A 26,928-nucleotide genomic window follows, 5' to 3' on the forward strand; every position below is an offset into this window, starting at 1 on the left:
CTCTCTCTCTCTCTCACACACACACACACACACACTCAGCACTAGAGACGTGGGTTCGATCCTGACCTCTCAAAGTTTGTCCACTTCAATGGCGTGGATCTCCCAGTGGCAACCCATTTCATTCCCCTTGTTGGCATGTCTGTGCATGGTCTCATGCACTACCAGGCTGAGACCACCCCTCAATTGGAGGAACACCGCCTCATCTTCCGATTGGGCACCCTTCAACCGGATGGCAATAATATCGACTACTTTGGCTTTCATTAACCTCCAGCTCCTGCTTCCCTCAACTCTGCCTCTCTCTCCCTTTTCCCCGTCTCCTTTCACACAACCAATTCTCACCTCTCTCTCCCGGCTCATATTCAGTTAACACCTTTTGTGGGTCTGGACTCATCCCCCCAGCCAGCCAGCACTGTCTGTATTCTGAGAGTTCCTGTTTTTTACTTCTTCCTTGAAGAAGGGCTCAGACTTGAAACATCAGCAAAATGTCTTTATCTCCTATGGACGCTGCGAGATGAACTGAGTTCTTCCAGCATTTTGATGTCTTTATTACAATTAGTGTCTACAGACTCTAGTGTTTCTCTCCTATACACAAGTATAATGTGCAGATGTATTGAAGTTCTGACTTGTTGCAGTCACACCAAAAACAAAAGGATAAATTAAACTTAACATAGGGACAGGAGGTAATAAAAATCAAAATATTCACAGTTGCAATTAGTGAAAAAAACTGACATTCCAATAGTGCAGACAGATTCGGTGATCTTGTAGAAACACAATGTTGGAGAAACACAGCAGGTCAAAGAGTGTACTTTATGTAGCAAAGATACAGAACTGATGTTTCAGACTTGAGCCCTTCATCAAGGTATGAGCAAAGTGGGCAGATGCCCCCAAAAAATGGGGCAGGGGGGAGGATCAGAGGCCCAAAGGCAAGAGGTAATAATAGGTGGAGGAAGGAGGGAGGGAACACCAGCAAACAGGGGTGGGGGGGGGTGGCTCTGTGAATGGAGAGGGAAGGTGGTGGAGAGCTGGAGGAAGAAGACAAAGGAGAAAGGAGAGAAAACAGAGCGTCGGAGAGCAGAAATGGGAGAAGTCAATCTGAATGCCATCTGGCTGGAGAGTGCCCAGATGGCCAATCAGGTGTTGGAACTCCAATTCACGAGTGGTCTTAGTGGGAGAGTACATGAGGCCATGGACAGACATGTGAGTATGGAAGTGCGACGGAGAACTGAAATGGTTGGCCACTGGGAGATCCTTGTCATTGATGTAGACAGAGCGAAGGGCATGTATTTATAGTGAGATGGGAAAGATTTGAAAGGGACCTGCTGGACATCTTCTTCGTAGAGGCCAGTGGGTATGTGGTACGAGTTGCCAGAGGAAGCAGCGGAGGCAGGGATAACTAACTTTTAAAAGACATTCAGACAGGTACATGGATTGGAAAGGTTTAGAGAGATATGGGGTCAGTGAGGCAATCTGAACATTACAGCACAGTAGAGAGATTTCAGCCCACAATGTTGTGCCAAATGTTTGGGTTTGGTTAGTTTAGGGAGTTTCAAGCTTTTGGGAAATAAGCTGTTCTTGTACATTGAGGCATTGAACTCAGGCTTCTTTACCTTCTGCCCGAAGGTAGCAGTGAGATGAAGCTGTGACTGAGGTGATGGGAATTTATTGTAATGTCTGCCTTTTTGAGGCAGCATCTCACATTAATATCTTTGATGGATGGGGTGGGGGGTGGAGAAGGGATAGTCAATGGTTGGCTAGTTTAGCCATTTTCTGTGGCCTTCTGGGGTTTCCAAACTGGTTTTCTAAATCTCACGACAGTATCATTAAATTGGTTGCCTCCCACAACCCAAAGACATGGAGACAGGCCCTTCAGCCCAATTTGTCCATGCTGACCAAATTGCCTATCTGAACTGATCCCATTTCCCGCATTTGGCTTGTATCCCTCTAAACCTTTCCCGTTCATGAATCTGTCTTTTAAACATTGTAATTGTACCTGCCTCCATAGCATCCTCAGGCAGCACAATCCACAGACTCACCACCATCATTATTGGAAGGATGTGGAAGCCTTGGAGAGTGTGCAGAGGAGAATTACCAGAATGTTGCCTGGATTGGAAAATGTCTAATGAGGTAAGGTTAGCAGAGCTGGGACTTTTCTCTTTGGAGCGCAGAAGGATGAGAGGAGACTGAATAGAGGTCTTCAAGATTCTGAGATACATGGATAAGGTAGACATGGAAAAACCCAGTGCCTTTTTCCCAGAGCAGGAGTAGAAAATAGCAGAGGACACCTCTCCAAAGTGAAGGGAGGAAGGTTTCGGGAAGACATCAGGCGCAATATTTTTTACGAAGAGTTGTGGGTGACTGGAACACCTTGTTAGAGGTGGTGTGGAGGCTGAAACATTAGGGGCATTTAACAGACAGGTTCATGGAAGAAAGAAAATAGAGGGTTATGAGGTCAGAAGGGTTTTGTTTTAGTAGGTTGGCACAACCAATACATTCACTTTACCGTGAGACCACCACTTCCTTCTGAAACGTACCAGCAAATCATTTAGTTGAAGGGCGCTAGAAGGTGGTCAGCCTCTCATCTCCATTCTTTCATAACCACTGCCCCAAGGATACTATTTTCCAGCCTGTGGTCCTTCTCCTCTCATTGGGCAGGATGTGTAGGGGATGGCAACAGCATGGCACTAGCTCTGCCCAAGATCACAGAGGTTCCAAGAGACTTCCAGACAGCTGAGATAATTTTGACTGCAAAGAACAAGGAGAGAATGCTCATTAGGAGAAGTGGGATCTCTGGAGGGAGGAACAGAATTAATGTTTCAGGCTGGTGACCTTCTGCAGGATGGGGCAGAAATAAACATTTTAAGGTGAAGAGATAAAGGCAGAGGTTTAAAAAAAATGGTTTGTGTCCATGTCAAAGGCAAGATTCTTCTTTGGCTTGGCTTCGCGGACGAAGATTTATGGAGGGGGTAAAAGTCCACGTCAGCTGCAGGCTCGTTTGTGGCTGACAAGTCCGATGCGGGACAGGCAGACACGGTTGCAGCGGTTGCAGGGGAAATAGTGCAAAGCAATGGGAAATAATGAAGGCAATAAAATATGGAAGGGCCAATGAGATTGTGAGAATCTGAAACATCATCAGGGAATTGTCAAATCAATGAATAGTGGATAACTTAAAATTTCAACAAAAACTGAAAATAATTATTATCGGAAATGGTTGAACTTAAAATAAGCATTTCCATCGTTTTCTGTTTCATTTTCTAACATCGACAACATTTTCCTTTCATGCTACAATAAGGGGTTCAACTTGCAGATCACTGGAAAAATAGCCAGTGAATTCAACAGGTCTGGAGATTGTACAGGGCATTGTTCACGCAGCAGTCCTCAGTACAATAGTTTTCCAATTAGTCCCGTTCCCCACAGTCTGACTGTGTGAAACACTATGTTCCATCTTCCTGTTGTATCTGTCTCATGGAAGCAGTGAAATTGTTTTCTCTATGAGTTCTCCCCCTGTATTTATGTAAACTGAGCTATATTTCACCTCTAAAATTAGTAGGTACTTATTTCCCAAGGCCTTCAAAAATGTTATTTTTCTGGCTGGGAAACAGGTCATTCACAGGATGTGCCTCTGGAATAAACAGTGACAAAACAGACCAGCCGACAGCTTTGACCAGCCATTCTCAACCTTTGAGTCAGGACTCTGCTCAAAGTTTATGGGCCCTTTCCCTGTCCAGCTGTCGTTTAGTTGGCTTCTACCGTACTTCTCTCCTACCCACTACATAAAAACATATAAAATATATTATGATTTCAGTCAGTGCCCCCTCCCCCCGAGGTACCATATGGCCCACCATTGAGAATGACTAATTTAGCGCGATGAATCTTTTCTACTTTTCTTTGCTTCAATGCCATTTCCTTCTTGAAAGAGTCAGAATTTCTTGTAAAGTTTGAGATGTGTCTTTGCTGGAAACTGCCGAATATCCCCGTTGAGAATGGCTGGTTTAGGATATCTTTCCTTTGTCTCGTACATTTTAATGTGCTTTGCTATTGACTAAGCTGTATCGACACCTTTCCGCACAAAGTCAAAAGATCCAAGGTTTGCAAAATACAAACCTTGAAAGAAGCACAAGAGTTCGATGTCCAGTTCAACACAGGAGAGCCCCTGCAGTAAGTTCCCAGAGACCAGGGGACCTGCTCCATCTGAAGTAGTATGCTCTATGTTGGAACCTTAACCCTGCTGACCCAATTCACTTATTTGCCTCTAGAGATGGGAAGCTCAGTTGAGGTCAGATTTCAACCACATTCCAGTTCCTGCTTGCCATCGACTGATCACATCTGGCTGCATGCAAATGCAGATGTCAACTGAAGACAGGATTGAGGTTTTCATGAGGGAAAGAGCAGGAGTAGGCCATTTAGTCCATCAAAATCATTGCTGATCTCATCAATCATCCTGGACTCCATTCTCCTCTCCAAAGTCCAGTAATTTGTCTCAGTGATGAATGTGTTCAAAGTCATAGTTTCCACTACTTTAGAGTCGTACAGAATGGAAACAGACCCTTCAGCCAACTGAATCCATTCCAACCATCAAACATCCACTAGTCCTATACAAAACCCATTTTATTCTCCAACCACCAGGCTGTGGAACAGCTTCTTCCCAAAGGCAGTGAGAATGCTGAATGACCCCAAAGGAACTGCCCATACTGACCACCTGAGACTCTCATATTGCATGTGTTTGTTATGTGTCTGCATGTTTTGCACCAAGGACTGGAGAATGGAGATTAGGTTATACAATAAACTTGACTTGATGTTTCCATCAACTCCCAACCACACACCCACAAACTAACAGTAGCCAATAAGCTGACCAACACACACATCCTTCCAGCAACTCAGAAGTCTCTGCCAGTTGGGGCCCCTTTAAATCCTTGCCTCTCCCCCTTTCCGTATCTCCCTGCTCACACCCGAATCCAAAGAAATGAACAAGTCAATCCATGGGAGTTCCGACCTTATTTAGTGACCAGAGGGTGACATATCAATGCTTTGATTTATTTTTGGGATCAGAGATGACAAAGCAGAGAGTAATGAAAGAGAAAGGAGAAAAAAAATAGTGGATCAAAAGGATCCCTGACCCAAAACGTTGACTGGTCATTTCCTGCTGAGTCCCTCCTCAAAAGTCCCATTGATTGGCTATTTCTCTCCATGGATAGTGAGTGACCCACTGAGTCCCTTCCAACACAAGCAGAACAATGATCCTCTCATGATCATCCCCCCAAACTGTGGATCTCACCGTTGGTTTACTCTGCTTTGGAGTCAAGACGACATGAGTTCAAGTCCCACTCCTGCCACCTGATCAATCTATTATCATGCACATTGTACAATGAGCACATGCACCAAAATTCCTTCTTGCTGCAGCCAAACAAGTACCTTGTTAAAAAAAATCTACCATAGTAAATATTAAATTAAAATAAAAAGATAATAGCTACAAAAGATAAGTAGAGTAAAAACCCCAGTATTCGGCAACTATAGGGATTGGTAGATGCTGGATATGAAAATTTGATGGTTGTTTGAGATTGTGTGTTGTGGGATTGGCGAACTGACCACTAGGGGCATCAATTTTAAAATTTGTTTTTTTACCTATTTATGCCAGTTGCTTCAAGCTGCCATTTGCTTGAATTCCAAATAACGGGGATTTTAAGAAATATTAATAATTGGCATAATCCAAGGTAAAATGTGGCATTACAATCGTGTGGATAATATCTGCAGTAAGGGTATACTAAGGCTCTGTCTCTCAGATCAATGTGAAAGACTCTCTCGTAAGTTCTTCCCAGAGTATTGCCTCAATCAACATCTCAAATAAATTTAACTGGCTATTATTCAATTGTTTTAGTGAGGGTTCCTGTGCACAAGTACTGCTGCATTTTCCATTTACGTGAAAAGAAATCCTTCCCTTCATTGGCCCGAAGGGCCAAATTTATTGAAATGCTTTTTGGGCCACAAAGTGCCCATCTCACTGGTGCAATGGCTTGGGGGGGTGGGGAAACGTCCAAAAGTAGTGGACACAGCCCAGGACATCACAGGTAAAACTCTCCCACCACTGAGAAACTCTACAGGGGACACAGCCATCAAGGATCCAGCACATGCTCTGTTCTCGCTGCTGCCATCAGGAAAGAGGTATCGGTGCCACAAGACTCACACCACCAGGTTCAGGAACTCTTATTTATTCCTGAATATTTTTAATCCATTTGCACAGTTTGTTTACATTTATTTATTTGGTTATATACTACCAATAGTATAAATTCTGCCTGGCCCACAGGAAAAGGAATCTCAGGTTGGATGTGAATGTACTCGGACAATAAATCTGAACTTTAACTTAAAAGGAAAGCACAAGTGTTTGAAATAAGAACCATCTTTAATACATCCAGCCTATTCACTGGTTCCACAAAATGGTTGAACTTGCAAAGGGATGGTTATAGAGCAAGAAGGCCTTTTCTCCCATATGCTCCTGAGATTTGTGTGCACTTTTATGGCTTCAGAACAATCAGCTTCTTGTTGACCAGATGGAAGGGGCTGATAAAGGCACCACCTCTGCAGAGATGATTCAAAGCCCAGGGATGACCCACTTCTCCAGTCTGTCTGACCTTGACTCATTGCAAATGTCGATGCTTCCTGAATTAAGCCAGGAGAACAAACTCAGACACAATCCCCCCAGGTCATTGAAAATGACCATGAAGTATTTCTATTTATTCCTAAAAATCCCAGGAGGTGACAAGAAATTAATCCTTCAGCACTTGACTATTCAGAAGGGAGAAATGCTTTTCCAACTGTTTGACGTTGGAAAGGGATAAACGACAATATGTTACATGATGTTTTTCTGTAAATGATGGGAAGTCACTCAGCCAGGTGAGCGGTGGTTTGGCCGAGGGTAGAAATATTGGCCAAAAGGTAGGAAGGATTCCTTATTTACTCTTTAATAGTGTTATGTCCATCCTTCACACACAGGAGGAATAACTCATGGAGACAGAGAGAGTTGGTGCCAACCTGTTGTGAGTTTTTTTTTCCTTTTTAGGGTTGAAAGGAGAGTTTATTGTCATATAGAGTACATCTGCATGGTGTGTAAACAGACGGGAGTTCATACTTGCTGCAGCAACAGAGGTAGGTAAAATACCCCTACAATGAGTACAAAAAATTATCACACGAGAGAAAAAAAGATAACCATGAAATGATTGATAAATATTCACAGTTGCAGATGTAATGTTGAAATCGTGCTGAGAGATTTGAGAGGGGTGTGAGAGGAATATGGGGTGAATGATAAAGGTTCCATTATTGTCACGTGATACCACATTTAGAATGTATCATACTTAAAATTCTTTAACTTTTGTCTACTATAAGGCAGACAGAGAGTTGCCTCTTTGTCCAGTGCCCCTCACAGAAACCTAGAGCGCCTGGTGTTCCAAAACAGTCTCCCCTCCAAGTACTGACCACGCCTGAGCCAGCTTAGCTTCTGACATCAGACAAATTCAGGCTATTAGGCTTCTGTCAACATTAGGCTTAGAAAGTGGATCCAGAGATTTATAAACTTCTAAATAAAGACAGACTCTTCATCCCAAATCATCCATGCTAACCATATTGCCTATTTGAGCTGGTACCATTTGCCTGCATTGGATGATGTGAGTTTATTGTCATACACAGAAGTGGAGTGTACAGATACACTGACATTCTTGCTTGCTGCAGCTACACAGGTAAATAAAACACACCAACAAACAATAATATAGATTAAGATGCCTCACGAGGAGGTAAAAAAAAAGGTGATCAATATAAAGGGAAAGATCAATATTCCCAATTGAATTTTGTACTATAAACAACGTGATGCTTCTAGAAAGCAGACATTTCCTCTCCATTCCTTACAACCCCTGAACTAAATTGCCCACTGGGTTCTTTCAGAGGCTAATTAATATATTGTTCTGGCTTTGGAATTTCATGTACGCCAAATAAGTCAACAAAGGCTCATTTCCTTCTCTGACAATTTAATGGTCAACATTATGACCCATCTTTTTAATTTCAGTATTAATTAATTAACTGAATTTAAATTACCCAACTGTCACACAGAGATTTTGCCTCCTGTTCTGTATCATTAGTCCAATCCTCTGCATTACTAATTCAATATTTTAGCCAACAATTCCTTGCTTTAATATTTTATTTGATAGATGGCCCAACATCTTCTCTCTCCTGCCAGACACATGGCTGAGATTGCAAGCTCAAGAACCATAATGTGAATTGAATCCAAAACGCATTACTCAGTGAGGAGACAAGACTATCAATGATGCATTAAAAGCAGGCTCTTTCCCTCCAGGTGCCAGAGCAGCCAGCTCGTAGTCACAGCTCTGGTGACTTGGGTTCAGTCCTGGTCACCGATGCTGTCCAATGTGGCCTTTTCTACATCGGAGAGACTGCGTGCAGACTGGGACATTGCTTCAATGAAAAGGGAACTCCCAGTGGCCAACCATTTCAATTCCACACCCCATTTCCAAGCTCATGTCTGTCCATCGATTCATGTACTGTCCCACCAAGACCACATAAATTGAAGGAACAACACTTGATTTTTCTGTCTGGAATAATCCCCATTATTTGATGCCTTAGCATCAACTTCTCCGGTTTCTGCTAACCTACTCTCCATTCTCCCTCCCTTCCCTTCCACCTATCTTCTTTCCCTCAGCTCTCCACCCCCTTCTCTCTATTCACAGCCATCCCTTCCCCCCCCCCCTGCTCTCTGCTGTGTCCTTCGTCCCTTCTCCACCTATTAGCTCCTGCCCTTCCCCTCCTCTTTTTTTATGGACAGCTACTGACATTTTGCCATACCTTGATGAAGGGCTCAAGCTAGAAACGTTGGTTATGTGTCTTTTCTAGAAAAGGTACACTCTTTGACCTGTTAAGTTTTTCCTGAATTGTGGTTTTACACCAATACTGTCTGTGTGGAGTTTGCACATTCTCCTTGTAAATGTGTGAGTTTTCTTCAAGAACTCCAGCTTCCTCCATCATACTGAAGATGTACATGTTGGTTGGTTAGTGGGAGTATGAGCTTATGAGCTTTGATTCTGTCTGAGGGAGAACTTACAAGGTAAAGGCTATGAAGATTGAGAATGTTGCTCATCCCCCCCCCCCCCCTCCCGGTGACTGAGAACTCCTCATGTTTGCATTCAACTGATAATGATTCAAACCACTGATAAACACAGAGTGCAGATGAGATGAAGCCGGCCAAACCTTGATGAGTAGTTGAATTCAAGAGCCACAAGGTAATGTTGCAGCTCCATAAAACTCTTGTTAAGACCAGGAAGATCAGAACCAGCACCACCAGGCTGAGGAACAGCTTCTTCCCACGGGCAGTGAGAATGCTGAATGACTGTGAATTGCTCACACTAAAAAAATTTATTTATGTTTAAACCACACAATAAAACACATAATTAAATATAATTCCAAACAATACAAATGCATGTGGTATATAAAAGAAAAAAGAACCCCCCCCCCATATACCACCTCCCATCCCCCCTCTATCCCCTTACAAAAAGAAGAAGGAAAAAAGAAAAGAGTAAGAATGGGACAAGAGACCCTCAGCAGGGGGGGGGGTCTATTACTTTAAAGTCTCTTATAATATACTGAGACCCTTAAGGAGAAGGGAATGTCAGAGTTTCATTTAAATATTAACACCCATATTTTGTAAATAAGGGCTCCATATCTTACAAAATATATATTTGTCTCTAAAATTATAAGTAATTTTCTCAAGTCATATACAACTCCAAACTTCAACATCTGTGTCAGACTTCCAAGTTTGGGCAATACATTTTCTTTCTATTGCAAAAGCAAATTGAACGAACTTCTTTTGATACATGTTCAACTTCATCTTCGGTTCAATATTCTTAATATCATCCAATAAAAATACCATTGGATCCTGTGGGAATTTAATCCCCATTATTTGTTCCAATAATTTACCTATTTCTAACTAAAAAGGTTTAACTTTGGGACACTTCCAAGTCAAATGCAAAAATGTACCAATTTCCTATCCACATGTAAAACATAAATCCGAAAGGATATGAATCAAATTTTTAAAAATTTATATGGTGTTAAATATAAATGGTGAATAAAATTATATTGCACCGTTCTATATCCCACATTTATTGTACTTTTCATATTTTCTCTACATATCCCAATCCAATCTCGTTCATCTATTTGTTTATTCAAATCTACTTCCCATCTTTGTCCAGAATTATGAAGCCCTATTTTTCGGACTTCCTTTTGTATTAACCTATACATAATTGAGATAAATTTCTTTATATTTCCATTATGTAACAATAATTCTAATTCCGTCTCCTCTGGTAATAATGGCTCTTGACCATAATTTTCACGTAAAAAAATTTCATAACTTGATAATAACAAAATCTAGTATTTTCAGGTATCTTGAACTTCTTCATTCTTTTAAAAGAAATAAATTTCCCTGCTTTAAAAACATCTATCTTCTTAATTCCCTAACACTGCCAAATCTTTAAAAAATTATTTCCCATGGAAAACAGAATCAATCTATTCTGTAATAATGGTGTTTTCCAGACAATAAACTTCCTCCCCCAATCTCTTTATCAACCTTATCCCAAAGCTCAATTAAATGCTTCAATACAGGAGCCCCTCTATTCATTGTTAACAACCTTAAATTCCATTTATAAATAAAATCGTGGGCTTGGTTCCCCTATTTTACTAAGTTCTATATATACCCAAGATGGAATTTTATTTAAATCATACATTACATTAACAAAACGCAACTGGGTAGCTTTATAATTCATAAAATTAGGGAGCTGCAAACCTCCTAGGTCAAGTTAATTTATCCAAAGAAACTCTTGCCTCGTCGAGTTGTACTTATGTCTTCTTCTTCTTTGGCTTGGCTTCGCGGACGAAGATTTATGGAGGGGGTAAAAAAGTCCACGTCAGCTGCAGGCTCGTTTGTGGCTGACCAGTCCGATGCGGGACAGGCAGACACGATTGCAGCGGTTGCAAGGGAAAATTGGTTGGTTGGGGTTGGGTGTTGGGTTTTTCCTCCTTTGCCTTTTGTCAGTGAGGTGGGCTCTGCGGTCTTCTTCAAAGGAGGCTGCTGCCCGCCAAACTGTGAGGCGCCAAGATGCACGGTTTGAGGCGTTATCAGCCCACTGGCGGTGGTCAATGTGGCAGGCACCAAGAGATTTCTTTAGGCAGTCCTTGTACCTTTTCTTTGGTGCACCTCTGTCACGGTGGCCAGTGGAGAGCTCGCCATATAATACGATCTTGGGAAGGCGATGGTCCTCCATTCTGGAGACGTGACCCATCCAGCGCAGCTGGATCTTCAGCAGCGTGGACTCGATGCTGTCGACCTCTGCCATCTCGAGTACCTCGACGTTAGGGGTGTGAGCGCTCCAATGGATGTTGAGGATGGAGCGGAGACAACGCTGGTGGAAGCGTTCTAGGAGCCGTAGGTGGTGCCGGTAGAGGACCCATGATTCGGAGCCGAACAGGAGTGTGGGTATGACAACGGCTCTGTATACGCTTATCTTTGTGAGGTTTTTCAGTTGGTTGTTTTTCCAGACTCTTTTGTGTAGTCTTCCAAAGGCGCTATTTGCCTTGGCGAGTCTGTTGTCTATCTCATTGTCGATCCTTGCATCTGATGAAATGGTGCAGCCGAGATAGGTAAACTGGTTGACCGTTTTGAGTTTTGTGTGCCCGATGGAGATGTGGGGGGGCTGGTAGTCATGGTGGGGAGCTGGCTGATGGAGGACCTCAGTTTTCTTCAGGCTGACTTCCAGGCCAAACATTTTGGCAGTTTCCGCAAAGCAGGACGTCAAGCGCTGAAGAGCTGGCTTGAACTTGACCTGGTCAAGATGTTATGGGCTAAATGTCTTCCTTCTTTGCTGCAAACTGTGGAAATGCCCTCTTGCCCCCTGGAATTGTGACCTTCCAAATGAGGAGTCTGTTCTCCATCCCCAGAATGGCCTGCCTGTAATTCTCTAATCAAATCCTGAAGCCAACTCCGAAGAGGGCATGCAAAATCATAGAGGTCCCCTACCACCCTGCCTACAGCCTCTTTCAGCTGCTCCTGTCGGGGAAAAGATACAAGAGTATCAGAGCCAGCACCACCAGGCTGAGGAACAGCTTCTTCCCACGGGCATTGAGAATGCTGAACAACCAAAGGAACTGTCACACTAACCACCCGAGACTCTCATCTTCATGAAACAATGCTTATTTATTTATTTGTTTATATAAATAGTTGTCATGCATGTCTATAGTTTGTCTGTCTGCGTGTTATGTTTGGTTGTGTGTCTGCATGTTTTGCACCGAGGACTAGAGAACACTGTTTCGTCGGGTTGTACTTGTGTAATCAGATGACAATAACCTTGACCTTGATGTGTTCAGTTCATGTTCCTTCATTAAAGGGTGCAGGGGACATTTACCAGGATACTGCCTGGATTGGAGAACATGTCTTATGAGGTAGGGTTGAGTTAGCTTGGCCTCTCTCTTTGGAGCGACGGAGAATGAGAGGTAATTGAATAAAGGTGTAGAAGATTATGAGAGGCATAGATAGGGTGGACAGAATCCCAAGGCAGCACTGGGCAATAACAGAGGACACCTGTTTACAAATATTTCAGGGAGATGTCAGAGGTAGGCTTTTTCCCACCCTGAGAGTGGTGGGTGCCTGGAATGCATTGCCAGGAGTTAGTGGTGGAGGCTGGTACAGTAGGGATGTGTAAAAGACATTTAGATAGGCTCATGAATGTATGAAAAATGAAGGACTATGAGAGAGATATAGGTTCGATGTGGGTAGGGTAGGCTTATGTAAGTTGACAAAACACTGTGGGCTGAAGGGCCTGTACTGTGGCCTATCAAACCAAGTTGTCCCTGTCCAATGAAAAGATGGAAATTGCAATTGTTCTGACATCTAGGTTAGGAGCCCAGCATTGTCTGACCAAACTTGAGAACTTTTCAGATTTTACAGCAAACAAAGAAGTTCTTTAAATCCAACCGTGAGGCAGAAGAAGAAAGTGATATCCTGAGGGGCCTACCTAATATACGATCATGAGAAAGTAATACTTTGTCTGTGTTTGAGCCATGGGAATAAATGAACTCTCCCCTACACATTATTGGGGGTTGCTGCAGTGTAATGAATCGGAGGTCAACCCACAGGACCACAAGAGTGGCAGAGAGGATCACTGGAATCTCCCATTTCCCTCCCCCCCCCACCACCTCGATGTAATCTACTGGGATCGTTGTCTGAAGAGGGCATGCAAGTTCATTGTGGACCCCTTCCACCCTGAACACAGCATCTTTCAGCTGCTCCCATCAGAGAAGAGATACAGGAATATCAGAGCTAGCACCACCAGGCTGAGGAACAGCTTCTTCCCACGGGCATTGAGAATGGTGAACAACCCAAGGAACTGCTCACACTAACCATCCGAGACTCTCCTATTCATGAAACACTAGTTTCATGTGTATAGGTGAATACTAATCCTGCATTTGTGTTTATCTATCTCTATATTATGTCTGGTTCTGTGTCTGCATGTTCTCTGAGGACTGGAGAATGCTGTTTCGTCAGGTTGTACTTGTACAATCAGATGACGATAAACTTGACTTGACAAATGCACTCTCCAAATGTACAAATGCATTCAGGAATACAAAAGAATTTAAATTTCACTTTAGAATATCTAATTGACAACCTGTAGCTCCTGGATTAAGAGGCAATTAAAGCAATTTCAGTGGTAGTATGAAATGAAGTTTTGAACTTCATTAGTTAATGAGTCACTGGATGTGCACAGTATCCTGCCTCAGGCAAACATGTTAATTAACAACCACTAAGGATGCTAACATGAAGCATGGTGCTGCTGCAGACCGATTAAGAGATAATATTTACCCCGGCATGTTCCGCTGAATGGTCTTGTTGGAAAGTCTGCCACACTAAAATTCCACCCGGGGGAGGCGTTCAGCCAATGTAGAGCAGAGTGTAACACAAATATGATGCCACTGTTCAAGAAAAAGAGGCCGACGGGAAGTAAGAAATTAAGGGCCAATCACCCCACCTTTGGGTATTGAGAAAATAATGGAATCTATCATCGAGGAGGAGCTGGATATTTGGAAAATTTCAGATTTCAGATTTATTGTCAGGGTACATACATGACATCACATACAACCCTGAGATTCTTTTTCCTGCAGTCCAGGCACTTATTTGCCACTTATTGGTCATGCAAAAAAACACCTATACACAGCTTACATATGTAAACAAATAAATATAAATAAATGTAAAAAAATGACTGGTGGTGGAGGGGGAGCAGCTGTTCCTGAACCTGGTGGTGTGAGTTTTGTGGCTCCTATACCTCTTTCCTGATGGCAGGAGTGAAAACAGAGCATGTGCTGGGTGGTGTAGATCCTTGATGATCGCTGCTGCTCTCCAATGGCAGTGTTCCCTGTGGACTTTCTCAATGGTGGGGAAAGTTTTGTCTGTCATATCCTGGGCTGTATCCGCCATCTTTTGCAGGATTTTACACTTGGGGGTATTGGTTGAGATAGTTTCATGAGAAAAATGTCAAGTCAAGTTTATTGTCATCTGATTGTACAAGTACAACCCAATGAAACAGCGTTCTCCAGTGAAAAACACGCAGACCCACAACCAGACATAACTCTCACACAGTCAAACAATATATATGAAGGACAAGTTTTCATATGTACAAACAAATAAATAAATAATCCATAATGTTTCATGGAACTTGACACATTTCTGGAGTCCTTTGAGGATTTAACAAACAGGGTGGATAGAGTAGGAGATGTTAGGCTCTTTCAGGTGGACCTTCTGCCTTAAGGCCGGCGGCAGGAGCGGATTTTAATCTGCGGACTCTCCTTTCAGGCTGCAGCTCTAAAAGGCTGCTTGCAGCTTTTCCTGAGGTCCACCTAAAAGGGCCTATTCAACCAGAGTGGCCACGGAGCACCTCCTGGTGTCCATGGAGGATGGCCGACTGAAGCCATAGCTCCACCTGCCAACGTGATGTCAATTGAAGCGCGCTGAAGCAGAATAGCACTGGATTATGGTGGACGTGGAGCAGGCAAGACAAATACATATCATATTATCAGCCTGTCTCAGTGTTCAGTCTGAGATATTCCGAATGCTCGGTAAGGCCATTAATTCTATTGAAACTCTGATCTCCTCTGCCTCCTGCATCTCAGGCTGACAACGTCATCAGCTCACCCCTAAGCTTACAGTGGCTGCACACTCAGGTGGGTCAGCGGAGTCCCTCCCAGAGGAGGGTGCATTCAGGTGAGAATATCTTTAGCCGCAAATGAGGAGATACTACGACTTTACAAGGGGGGTGTTCAGGCCATTTGAAAGGGCCTGTAAGTGTAGGGAGATATTCAATAAGATGGTAGATAACAATTACTGCACAAGAAAAGTCTATTGCACGAAGGTCTGGGAACGTGGCTTTGTGGCCAGTTTGCGGATGATACGGTGGAGGAACAGGTGGTGTAGAGGCTGTAGAATGACTTGGACAGATTAGGATAATGGGCAGAGAAGTGACAAAAAAAATGTCAGAAAGTGTACGGTCATGCACTTTGGTAGAAAAAAATAAATGGGAAGAATATGTTTTAAATGGAGAGAAAATTGAAAATACCCAGATGCAAAGGGACTTGGGAGTCCTCGACAGGATGCCCTGAAGATAAACTTGCAGGTTGAGATGGTGGTGAAGAAGGCAAATGCATTGCAAGAGGAATAGAATATAGGAGCAGAGATGTGATGCTAAGGCCCTGGTGAGAGAATTGTGAGTAATTTTGGTCTCCTCATTTAACAAAAGATATGCTGACATTGGAGAGGATTCAAAGGAGGTTCATGAGGATGATTCTGGGAATGAGAGGGTTATCATACAAGGAGTATTTGACGGTTTTGGCCTGTATATATTGGAATTTAGGAGAATGAGGGGAGATCCCATTGATATATTTTGAATGTTGAAAGGATTAGACAGAGTAGATGTAAAAAGGTTCTTTCCCCTGGTGAGGGAGTCTAGGACAAGAAGGCCACAACTTTAGGATTGAAGGGCGTCCACTCAGTATAGAAACGTGGAAGGAATTTCTTCAGATAGAGGGTAGTGAATCTGTGGAATTTGTTGCTACAGACGGTTGTGGAGGCTAGGTCGATGGGTGTATTTAAGAGAAAAGATTGATATGTTCTTGATTAGCCAGGACATCGAAAGTTATGGGGAGAAGGTTGAGTGGGGAAATGGATCAGCTCATGATTAAATAACAGGGCAGGTTCGATGAGCTGAGTAGCCTATTTCTGCTCCTATGTCTTATGGTCTTAATATATTGTTGGGAATAGGGTCATAGCTAATTAATAAATAACAGATTGTTAGGATAGGAGGATCATTTCTAGACTGGCTGTGGCAATCCATTACTAACAGATTATCACGGGATCAGTGCTGGGGCCTCAATTGTTTAAAATCTATAATTAATGACAGAGAAGGGACTAGAAGTATTGTAGATAAATTTGCTGATATTATAGATAGGTAGGTTAGGAGTCTATAAAGGAATAGATCCTCCTTGATCATATTAGTGACTCCAGCACAGCTAGTGCAATTCACCAACATCTTAAAGCCATTTGAATTCTTTTACAAGATGTCCAATTATTTGAAACAGAATGCAATAAAACAGGGGCTACAATTAACCTCAAGTTGGAAGAATAAGGGAGGAGTCACGTGATGGAGTAGTGGCCGGAAGGTGAACTCCAGCCCTCTCCAGAAAAGTCAGAAAAAACAAAGCAAAACACAAAGGCACAAAAATAAAAATCAAAGTAAAGTGAATATAAAGGTGGAAAGAAGATGGTGACGAAAAAAAAATGTCGAAATCAACGGTAAGAAGAGAGGAAGAGATGACAACGGAAGATGAAGGAAAAGGCCTTACCTGTTCGAAGAGGCCCGCAGTGGAGAGAGAAACCCACTCCCTCAGGTCGGTAGAAATTGGACTACAAAAATGGCTCGCTGAGCCGAGTAAAAGTGCGCAACCGCGCATGAAAAAAAACACCGACGGGAGGGGTGACCAGCTGGGGAGTCGATCTCCACAGCCGGCAATGACAGCTGCAGATCACCTGCAGCAAGAAGAGAACATAGAAGACAACGAAAACAAGAAAGAAGAGAAGAAAAGGGCAACAAAGAAACAACAGATGGCCAACCCAGAGGAAGAAGAAGAGGAAGAGGAAGAGTACAGTGAAATAGAAGAAGAAGGGAAAGGCAAGATAAAGGATATACTTTCTCTTATTAAAGAATACATGGAGTCATTTAAAGAATGGCAGACACAGGAATTTAATGATTTAAGAAGAAGAATAAACAATACAGAAGAGAAAATGAATAAAATAGATATGACCTTATCAGAAATGGGAAAAAGAATGGACAAGGTGCAAGAACGAGAAGCAGCAGTAGAAATGGAGGTAGAGGACTTAAAAAAGAAATTAGAGGAATCTAATAAAAAAGTTAAAGAGACACAAGAACTGTTAGCTCAGAAAATAGATATAATGGAAAATTATAACAGAAGAAATAACATAAAGATAGTGGGCCTTAAGGAAGATGAAGAAGGCAAGAATATGAGAGAGTTTATAAAAGATTGGATCCCTAGGATCCTAGGATGTCCAGAACTACAGCAAGAAATGGAAATAGAAAGGGCACATAGAGCATTAGCCTTTAAACCACAATCACAACAAAAGCCAAGATCTGTTTTAGTAAAATTCCTAAGATATACTACAAGAGAAAAGGTACTGGAGAAAACAATGGAAAAAGTAAGAGAGGACAATAAGCCACTGGAGTACAAAGGGCAAAAAATCTTCATTTATCCAGATATAAGTTTTGAACTCCTGAAGAAAAGAAAGGAGTTCAATACAGCAAAGGCAATTTTATGGAAGAAAGGGTATAAATTTATACTAAAGCATCCAGCGGTATTGAAAATATTTATTCCAGGACAACAAAACAGACTATTCTCGGATCCAGAAGAAGCACGAAAATTTGCAGAACAATTACAAAATAGACTGAGAGATGAAGACGTGTAACGAGAGTACAAAAGACTGCAAACTAAAAAGACATAAGTTTTGAACTCCTGAAGAAGAGGAAGGAGTTCAAAACATCGAAAACGATCTTATGGAAAAAAAACTATTCTCGGATCCAGAGGAAGCAAGGAAATTTGCAGAACAACTACAAAACAAACAGAGAGATGAAGACATGTAATAAGAGTAAAAATGACCACGATTTATATGTATGTGGGTAAAGAGGTATATGTGTGTATATGTATAATGTGCATACATGAATGTATCCATATTTAGAGGAAAATATAGATAGTATAGACAAGAATTAATAAGGGAAGGAAAAGGAATAGAGGGAATAATGAGGGAATTAAAAGAGTGACCTTTGTCACATATGAAAAGTGAAATCTTTTCTGGGGGGGGCTGGGTGGGGGGGTGTTTACGGTCACTGCAAAATCAGCTGACGCTTGCGAGTGAATTCGCAAATCCAAATGGAGAGGGGAGATGTGGTTGTCCGACAAGGGATAAAGGACAACTCAGGAGGGGAAGGGGGGATTGGGGCTAAAGAAGTTTTAAATAGGAGAATAAGGAAAATGTTTGATGTTTTAGGAATGTTGTCTTATAAAGGATTCAAAACAAGAAAACAGAAATGGATAAGAAGGAAAGGTAATGATGGAGAAACGGAAAGGGAAGATAAACAAAGTATAAAATGGCTACGTTGAACTATATGACTTTAAATATTAATGGAATACATAACCAAATTAAAAGGAAGAAACTGCTAAATTTACTGAAAAAAGAAAAAATTGATATAGCATTTGTGCAAGAAACTCATTTAACTGAATTGGAGCATAAGAAATTAAAGAGAGATTGGGTAGGACATGTAACAGCAGCATCGTATAATTCAAAAGCAAGAGGAGTAGCTATATTAATTAGTAAAAATGTGCCATTTAAAATAGAAGAGGAAATAATAGATCCAGCAGGGAGATATGTAATGATAAAATGTCAGATATATTCGGAGTTTTGGAATCTACTCAATGTATATTCACCTAACGAAGAAGATCAAAAGTTTATGCAAGATATCTTTTTGAAGATAGCAGATACGCAAGGGAACATATTAATAGGAGGGGATTTCAACCTGAATTTGGATTCAAATATGGACAAAACTGGGAAAAAAATTAACAGAAAGAACAAAGTAACCAAATTTATAATTAAATCGATGGAAGAAATGCAACTTTTGGATATATGGAGGAAACAACACCCATAGGAAAAGGAATATTCATATTACTCGGCTAGACATAAAACATACTCAAGAATAGACCTATTTTTGTTATCAGCTCGTATGCAAGATAGAGTAAAAAAAACCAGAATATAAAGCTAGAATACTATCGGACCATTCACCCTTAATATTGACAGTAAAGTTAGAGGACATCCCTCCAAGGATGTATAGATGGAGATTAAACCCCATGTTACTTAAAAGGCAGGATTTTAGAGAATTTATTGAAAAACAAATTAAAATGTATTTTGAAATAAATACGGAATCAGTGGAAGATAAGTTTATACTATGGGATGCAATGAAAGCATTCATTAGAGGGCAAATAATAAATTATGTAACCAAGATGAAGAAGGACTATAATCAGGAAACAGAGCAGTTGGAAAGGGAAATAGTAAATATAGAAAAAGAATTAGTAATGAAGGAAGATATCACTAAAAGAAGAGAATTGGCGGATAAAAAAATAAAATATGAAACACTACAAACATATAAGGTGGAGAAAAATATAATGAAGACAAAACAGAAATATTATGAACTAGGGGAAAAAACGCACAAAATCCTAGCATGGCAGCTTAAGACAGAACAAGCTAAGAAAATGGTATTGGCATCAAGGAAAAAAGACAAACAAATTACATATAATCCAAAAGAAATTAAGGAAAACTTTAGAGAATTCTATGAACAATTATACCGAACTGAAAACGAAGGGAAAGAAGGGAAAATAGATGAATTTCTAACTAAAATTGAACTACCAAAACTACAAATAGAGGAACAAAATAAATTAACAGAGCCATTTGGAATAGTAGAAATACAAGAGATAATTAAAAAATTACCAAATAATAAGACACCAGGTGAGGATGGATTCCCAATAGAATTCTATAAAACATTTAAAGACTTATTAATTCCGCCCCTCCTGGAAGTAATCAACCAGATTGCTAAAACGCAAAGCTTACCAGATTCATGTAAAACAGCAATAATTACAGTAATACTAAAGCAAGGGAAAGATCCACTCACACCAGCGTCATATAGAACAATATCTTTACTTAACACAGATTATAAGATAATAGCTAAATTATTAGCAAACAGATTAGCAGAGTATGTACCGAAAATGGTAAATCTAGACCAAACTGGATTTATCAAAAAAAGACGCACAACAGACAATATTTGTAAATTTATTAACTTAATTCATGCAGTAGAAGGGAATAAAGCACCAACAGTAGCAGTTGCTTTAGACGCAGAGAAGGCCTTTGACAGAGTAGAATGGAATTATTTGTTCAAAGTCTTGCAAAAATTCAGTTTACCGGAGAAGTATATTAATTGGATTAAAGCATTATATAAGGGACCATTAGCGAAAGTGACAGTAAATGGACATGTATCAAAACAATTTAACTTAAGCAGGTCAACACAACAGGGATGCCCACTATCACCTTTATTGTTTGCGTTAGCTATAGAACCACTAGCAGAATTGATAAGAACAGAAAATAATATAAAAGGGATAAAAATAAAAGACAAGGAATGTAAAATCAGTTTATTTGCGGATGATGTTATAGTATACTTAACAGAACCAGAACTATCAATAAAAGAATTATATAAGAAATTGAAGGAATATGGAGAAGTGTCGGGTTACAAAATCAACGTAAATAAAAGTGAAGCAATGCCTATGAATGATGCGGATTTCTCAAAATTTAAGAAAGAATCACCATTTAGATGGCAAATACAAGCAATAAGATACCTAGGTGTACAAATAAACAAAAATCTCGGCCAACTATATAAACTCAATTATTATCCACTAATGAAAAAATTACAGGATGATTTAGAGCATTGGAAAGATTTACCATTAACACTAATAGGAAGGATAAACTGTATTAAAATGAACATTTTTCCAAGGATATTATACCTATTTCAGGCATTGCCAATACAAATGACAGAGAAATTCTTCAAGGAGTTAAAGAAAATAATAAGGAAATTTTTATGGAAAGGGGGGAAACTGAGGATAGCACTAGATAAATTAACAGAATGGTATAAACAAGGAGGCTTACAACTGCCAAACTTCAAAAATTATTATAGAGCCGCACAATTAAGATACCTATCAGATTTTTATCAAACAAGGGAAAAGCCAGATTGGACTAGATTACAATTAGATAAAATAGGGGAAAAGACACCTGAACACATATTATATAAATGGGATGAAAAATTGGTACAACATAGAAGTTCTCCAGTATTACATCATCTACTCAATATTTGGAAGAAGATTCATGTAGAAAGAAATAAAACAAATTATCAATTACCAAAACTAATATTGACACAAAACAAGTTACTCCCTTTTACAATAGATAACCTTTCCTTTAGAGAATGGGAGAAAAAAGGGATTAAAAGAATAGAAAATTGTTTTTCAGGAAATAGATTATTATCCTTTGAACAAATGAAAGATAAATACAATATAACTCAAGATACAGCACTGGCATATTACCAATTGAGATCCTACTTGAAGGATAAATTAGGAAGCAGTTTGAGTTTGCCAGAGGGAAGTAACTTTGAATATGTGATTACAGATACAATGATAATCAAAAGATTTATAACTAATATGTATATTAAACTGCAAGAAAAGGAGAATGAAGAAACAAATGGTAAAACTAAACAAAAATGGGAACAGGATTTAAATATAAAGATAAAAAAGGAAACATGGGAGAAGTTATGGTCTGGAACGATGAGAAATACAATAAATACGAGGTTACGTATGATACAATATAACTGGATACACAGGCTATACATTACACCTCAAAAGTTAAATAAATGGGACCCAACAGTATCTGATAGTTGTTTTCGATGTAAAAAAGAAATGGGAACAACAATTCATGCAATCTGGACATGTGAAAAAGTAGAAAAATTTTGGGAAGATCTCAATCAGATATTAAATAAAATAACAGAAAACAATATACCAAAGAATCCAGAGATCTTTCTCCTAAGTAACATAAAAAACAAAGAATTTGGAATTGATTTGGAGGATGCACAAAAAAGATTTGTTAAGATAGCTCTAGCCGTAGAAAAAAATGTATTATGTCAACCTGGAAATTGGAAGATAATTTGAAAATACAACAATGGTATATAGAAATGAATAAATGTATTCCATTAGAAAAAAATAACATATAGTTTAAGAAATAATATTGAAATATTCAAACAAATATGGGAGCCTTATATTAAACACAATAGCGAAAACCTACCGGGGACAATCACTACCTAAGTTAATGGAAGGAAAAGGAAATTAAAAGAATGGACTCAGTGAAATTTCTGGTGTATTTTTATTGAATGACAACATTGTCTGACTGGTTTAATGTATCCTAGATTTTATACCTTAAATGGATGGGAGGGGGGAGGTGGGGAGGGTGGGAGGGGAGGAGGGAGGGGGGGGGAGAAAATGACATTGTATATGTGTGAAAAGGAAAAAATGTGTATCATGGTTAATGTGATTTATGGTGTGAAAAATAAAAAATTATAATTAAAAAAAAGTTGGAAGAATAACGAACTGGAGGACATCCCACCAAGAACATATAGATGGAGGTTAAACTCCATGCTACTTAAAAGGCAGGAATTTATAGAGTTTATTGAAAGCCAAATTAAAACATATTTTGAAATATACACAGAATCAGTGAAAGATTCTGGGACGCAATGAAAGCCTTCATTAGAGGGCAGATAATAAGTTGTGTAACTAAGATGAAAAAGAATTACAATCGGGAAATAGAGCAGTTGGAAAGGGAGATAGAAAGTACAGAAAAGGAACTAGTAAAAAGGATGATATAATGAAAAGGAGAGAATTGGCGGACAAAAAAATAAAATACGAAACATTACAAACGTATAAGTGGAGAAGAACGTAATGAAAACAAAGCAAAAGTATTACGAACTGGGAGAAAAAACACATAAAATATTAGCATGGCAAATTAAAACAGAACAAGCTAAAAGAACTGTCTTGGCATCAAGGAAAAAGGACAAACAAATTACATATAACCCAACAGAGATTAATGAAAACTTTAAGGAATTTTATGAACAATTATACCAAACTGAGAACGAGGGGAAAGATGATAAAATAGAAGAGTTTTTAGCTAAAATTGAACTGCCGAAATTGCAAGAAGAGGAGCAAAACAAACTAATAAAACCATTTGAAATAGAAGAAGTACAGGATATATTTAAAAATCTGCTGAACAATAAAACACCAGGAGAGGATGGATATCCAATAGAATTTTATAGAACATTTAAAGAATTATTAATTCCTCCTGGAAGTAATGAACCAGGTAGAAGAAACACAAAACTTGCCAGATTCATGTAAGACAGCAATAATTACAGTAATACCAAAGATGGGGAAGGATCCATTAACACAATATCTCTTCTTAACTCAGATTATAAGATAATAGCGAAATTATTAGCATACAGATTGGCTGATTGTGTACCAAAAATTGTAAAACAAGATCAAACTGGATTTATTAAAAGACGAACAGCAGATAATGTCTGTAAACTTATTAACCTAATTCATGCAGTTCAAGGAAATAAGAAACCAATAGTGGTTGTTGCTTTAGATGCAGAAAAGGCCTTTGACAGAGTAGAATGGAACTACTTATTTAAAGTATTATAGAATTTCAATGTACCAGAAAAATATATTAATTGGATCAAAGCATTGTATAATGGACCGTTGGCGAAGGTAGCAGTAAATGGATATGTATCGAACCAATTTAAATTAAGTAGGTCAACAAGACAGGGATGTCCATTATCCCCCTCATTGTTCGTGTTAGCAATAGAACCTTTGGCAGAACTGATTAGATTAGAAGATAAAATAAAAGGGATAAAAATAAAGGAGAAGGAGTATAAAATCAGCTTATTTGCAGATGACATCATAGTATATCTAACAGAACCAGAGATATCAATAAAAGAATTACATAAGAAATTGAAGGAATATGGAGAAATATCAGGGTACAAGATCAACGCAAAGAAAAGTGAAGTGATGCCAATGAGTAATGCGGATTATACAGAATTTAAAAAAGAATCACCATTTAAGTGGCAAACACAAGCAATCTGATACCAAGGTATCAGGTTAGATAATAACTTAAGTCACTTGTACAAACTAAATTATCAGCCACTAATAAAGAAATTGCAGGAAGACTTAGAACATTGGAAAGAATTACCGCTAACGTTGATAGGGAGGGTAAACTGCATTAAAATCAATGTTTTGCCAAAGGTACAATATTTACTTTAAATGTTACCAATTCCCTTAACAGAAAAATTCTTTAATGAACTTAAGAGAATAATAAGGAAATTCTTATGGAAAGGGAGGAAACCAAGGATAGCGCTAGATAAATTAACAGAGAGGTATAACCAAGGTGGTTTGCAGTTACCAAACTTTAGAAATTATTATAGAGCCGCACAATTAAAGTATTTATCAGATTTTTACCAGACAAGGGAAAAACCAGACTGGACTAAGAAAGAACCAGATAAAATAGGGGAGAAGATACTGGAACATATACTTTATAAGTGGGATGAAAAGTTGGTGCAATATAAAAGCTCACCAGTATTGCATCATTTACTCAATATATGGAAGAAGATCCACTTCGAAAGGGAAAAAAACAAATTATTAAATACTAAAATTATTATTGATGCAAAATCCACTAATCCCTTTTACAATAGATAACCTTTCCTTTAGAGAATGGGAGAGAAAAGGAATCAAAAGAATAGAAAATTGTTTTTTGGGAAATAATTTATTAACATTTGAAAAGTTGAAGTACAAATATGGAATAACTCATGGTACAATATTTGCATATCATCAACTGAAATCTTATTTTAAGGATAAATTGGGAAACAGATTGAGATTACCAGAAGGAAGCAGCTTTGAATATGTGATTACAAACACAATGATAATTAAAAGATTTATAATGAACATGTACATCAAGCTGCAAGATGAGGAAAATGATGAAATAAACTATAAACCCAAACAAAAGTGGGAAAAGATTTTAAAGATAAAAAATGAAGTATGGGAAACGTTATGTTCTGGAACTATGAAGAATACAATAAACACAAGGTTACGCATGATACAGTATAATTGGTTACACAGGTTATATATCATGTATCAAAAGTTAAAAGAATGGCATGCAACATTATCAGATAGATGTTTTCGCTGTCAGAAGGAAATGGGAACAACAATACATGCAATTTGGGTATATACGAAAGTGAATACGTTTTGGGAAGGACTAAATCAGATATTAAATAAAATCACAAAAAATAACATACCAAAAAATCCAGAGATCTTTCTTTTAAGTAATGTAAGAAGTAAAGAATTAGGCCTCAAATTGGATAAAGCGCAAAAAAGATTTATTATGATAGCCTAAGCAGTAGCAAAAAAATGTATAATGTCAACTTGGAAATCAGAAGAGAGCCTGAGAATACAGCAATGGTACATGGAAATGAATAAATGTATTCCATTGGAAAAAAAAACCATATAATTTTAAAAAATAAGTCACATTGTTTGACCAAATTTGGGAACATAACAGAGAGAGCTTGCCTACGACCTCCACCCACCTAAAATGATAAGAAGACAAAATTACTTGATTCAGTGTGTAACAAATAGATGACACATTTTTCTTGTTTATTTTCCTTTGTGTGAATATATTGTTTTATGTTTTATTGTATTGTAAATGTTGAATTTTATGGATATTGGAGGGGGTGGGTAGAGGGGAGGGAGGGAAAGTTGGGGAATAAAGGGAGAAAAGACCACTGTGTAAATTTAATGAGATACGTTTGTACATATTTTGGTTCATATGGTCCATAGTGTGAAAAATAAAAAATTATTTTAAAAAAGGTGGAAGAATAATGGGCCTCTAGTGGATTGGAATGTACCTCACTGCATGAGTGCACTTCCAGATTTTCTCAGAAATATTGTGACAGATTAATGCCATGGGACACAACCGATGGTCAACCAATATTTCAAAATCGCAGGCATTAAATTAAATTGTTTTACCTCCTGCCCTGTCAGAGAACAAGACAAATTGGCTCCACTTTGAGGGGAGAGGGATATAGTTGGTTTCCAATTGATTCCTTTCATAAAGTTATTTGCATTTTTGCAAGAAGCTCATGAAAGAATTTAACCTGCTGCTTCCTGTACCTCTCTTCCAAAGATGCAATTCTCTACATATATCTTCATTAACAAAAACAAAAAAACTGCTGGGGGAACTCAACAGGTTAAGCAGAATCAGAGTCATATCCCACACAGCAGGGGAACAGGCCCTTTGGTCCAACAAGAATTTCTACCATTTCCTGTTTTTATTTCAGATTTCCAGCAAGAAGTTCATACGAATACTAGGCTAGGTCCTTGTCAAGGGGTCAGCAGATGAGAGGGTAAGAAACTACAAATTCCTGGGTATCATTATCAGCATCTCTGTAGATCCCCACCATGACTACCAGCACCCCCCTCCCCCCACATCTCCATCGGGCACACGAAACTCAAAACGGTCAACCAGTTTACCTATCTCGGCTGCACCATTTCATCGGATGCAAGGATCGACAACGAGATAGACAACAGACTCGCCCAGGGTAATAGTGCCTTTGGAAGACTACACAAAAGAGTCTGGAAAAACAACCAACTGAAAAA

At 39.2% G+C, this 26,928-nt stretch overlaps 1 protein-coding gene across 1 annotated transcript in view; it reads right to left on the reverse strand.

Annotated features, from left to right (window-relative positions):
• agrn (agrin) overlaps positions 1-2,654 on the reverse strand; it is a 425,017-nt gene extending 422,363 nt beyond the window's left edge. The window contains exon 1 of the mRNA XM_069918355.1: positions 2,532-2,654. The gene's annotated coding sequence lies outside the window, so the exon portion shown is untranslated. The remainder of the gene's footprint in view (positions 1-2,531) is intronic.
• Between the last annotated feature and the right edge of the window lie 24,274 nt (positions 2,655-26,928).

The sequence above is a fragment of the Narcine bancroftii genome, chromosome 2 (assembly GCF_036971445.1).
Source record: "Narcine bancroftii isolate sNarBan1 chromosome 2, sNarBan1.hap1, whole genome shotgun sequence".
Classification (NCBI taxonomy): Eukaryota; Metazoa; Chordata; class Chondrichthyes; order Torpediniformes; family Narcinidae; genus Narcine; species Narcine bancroftii.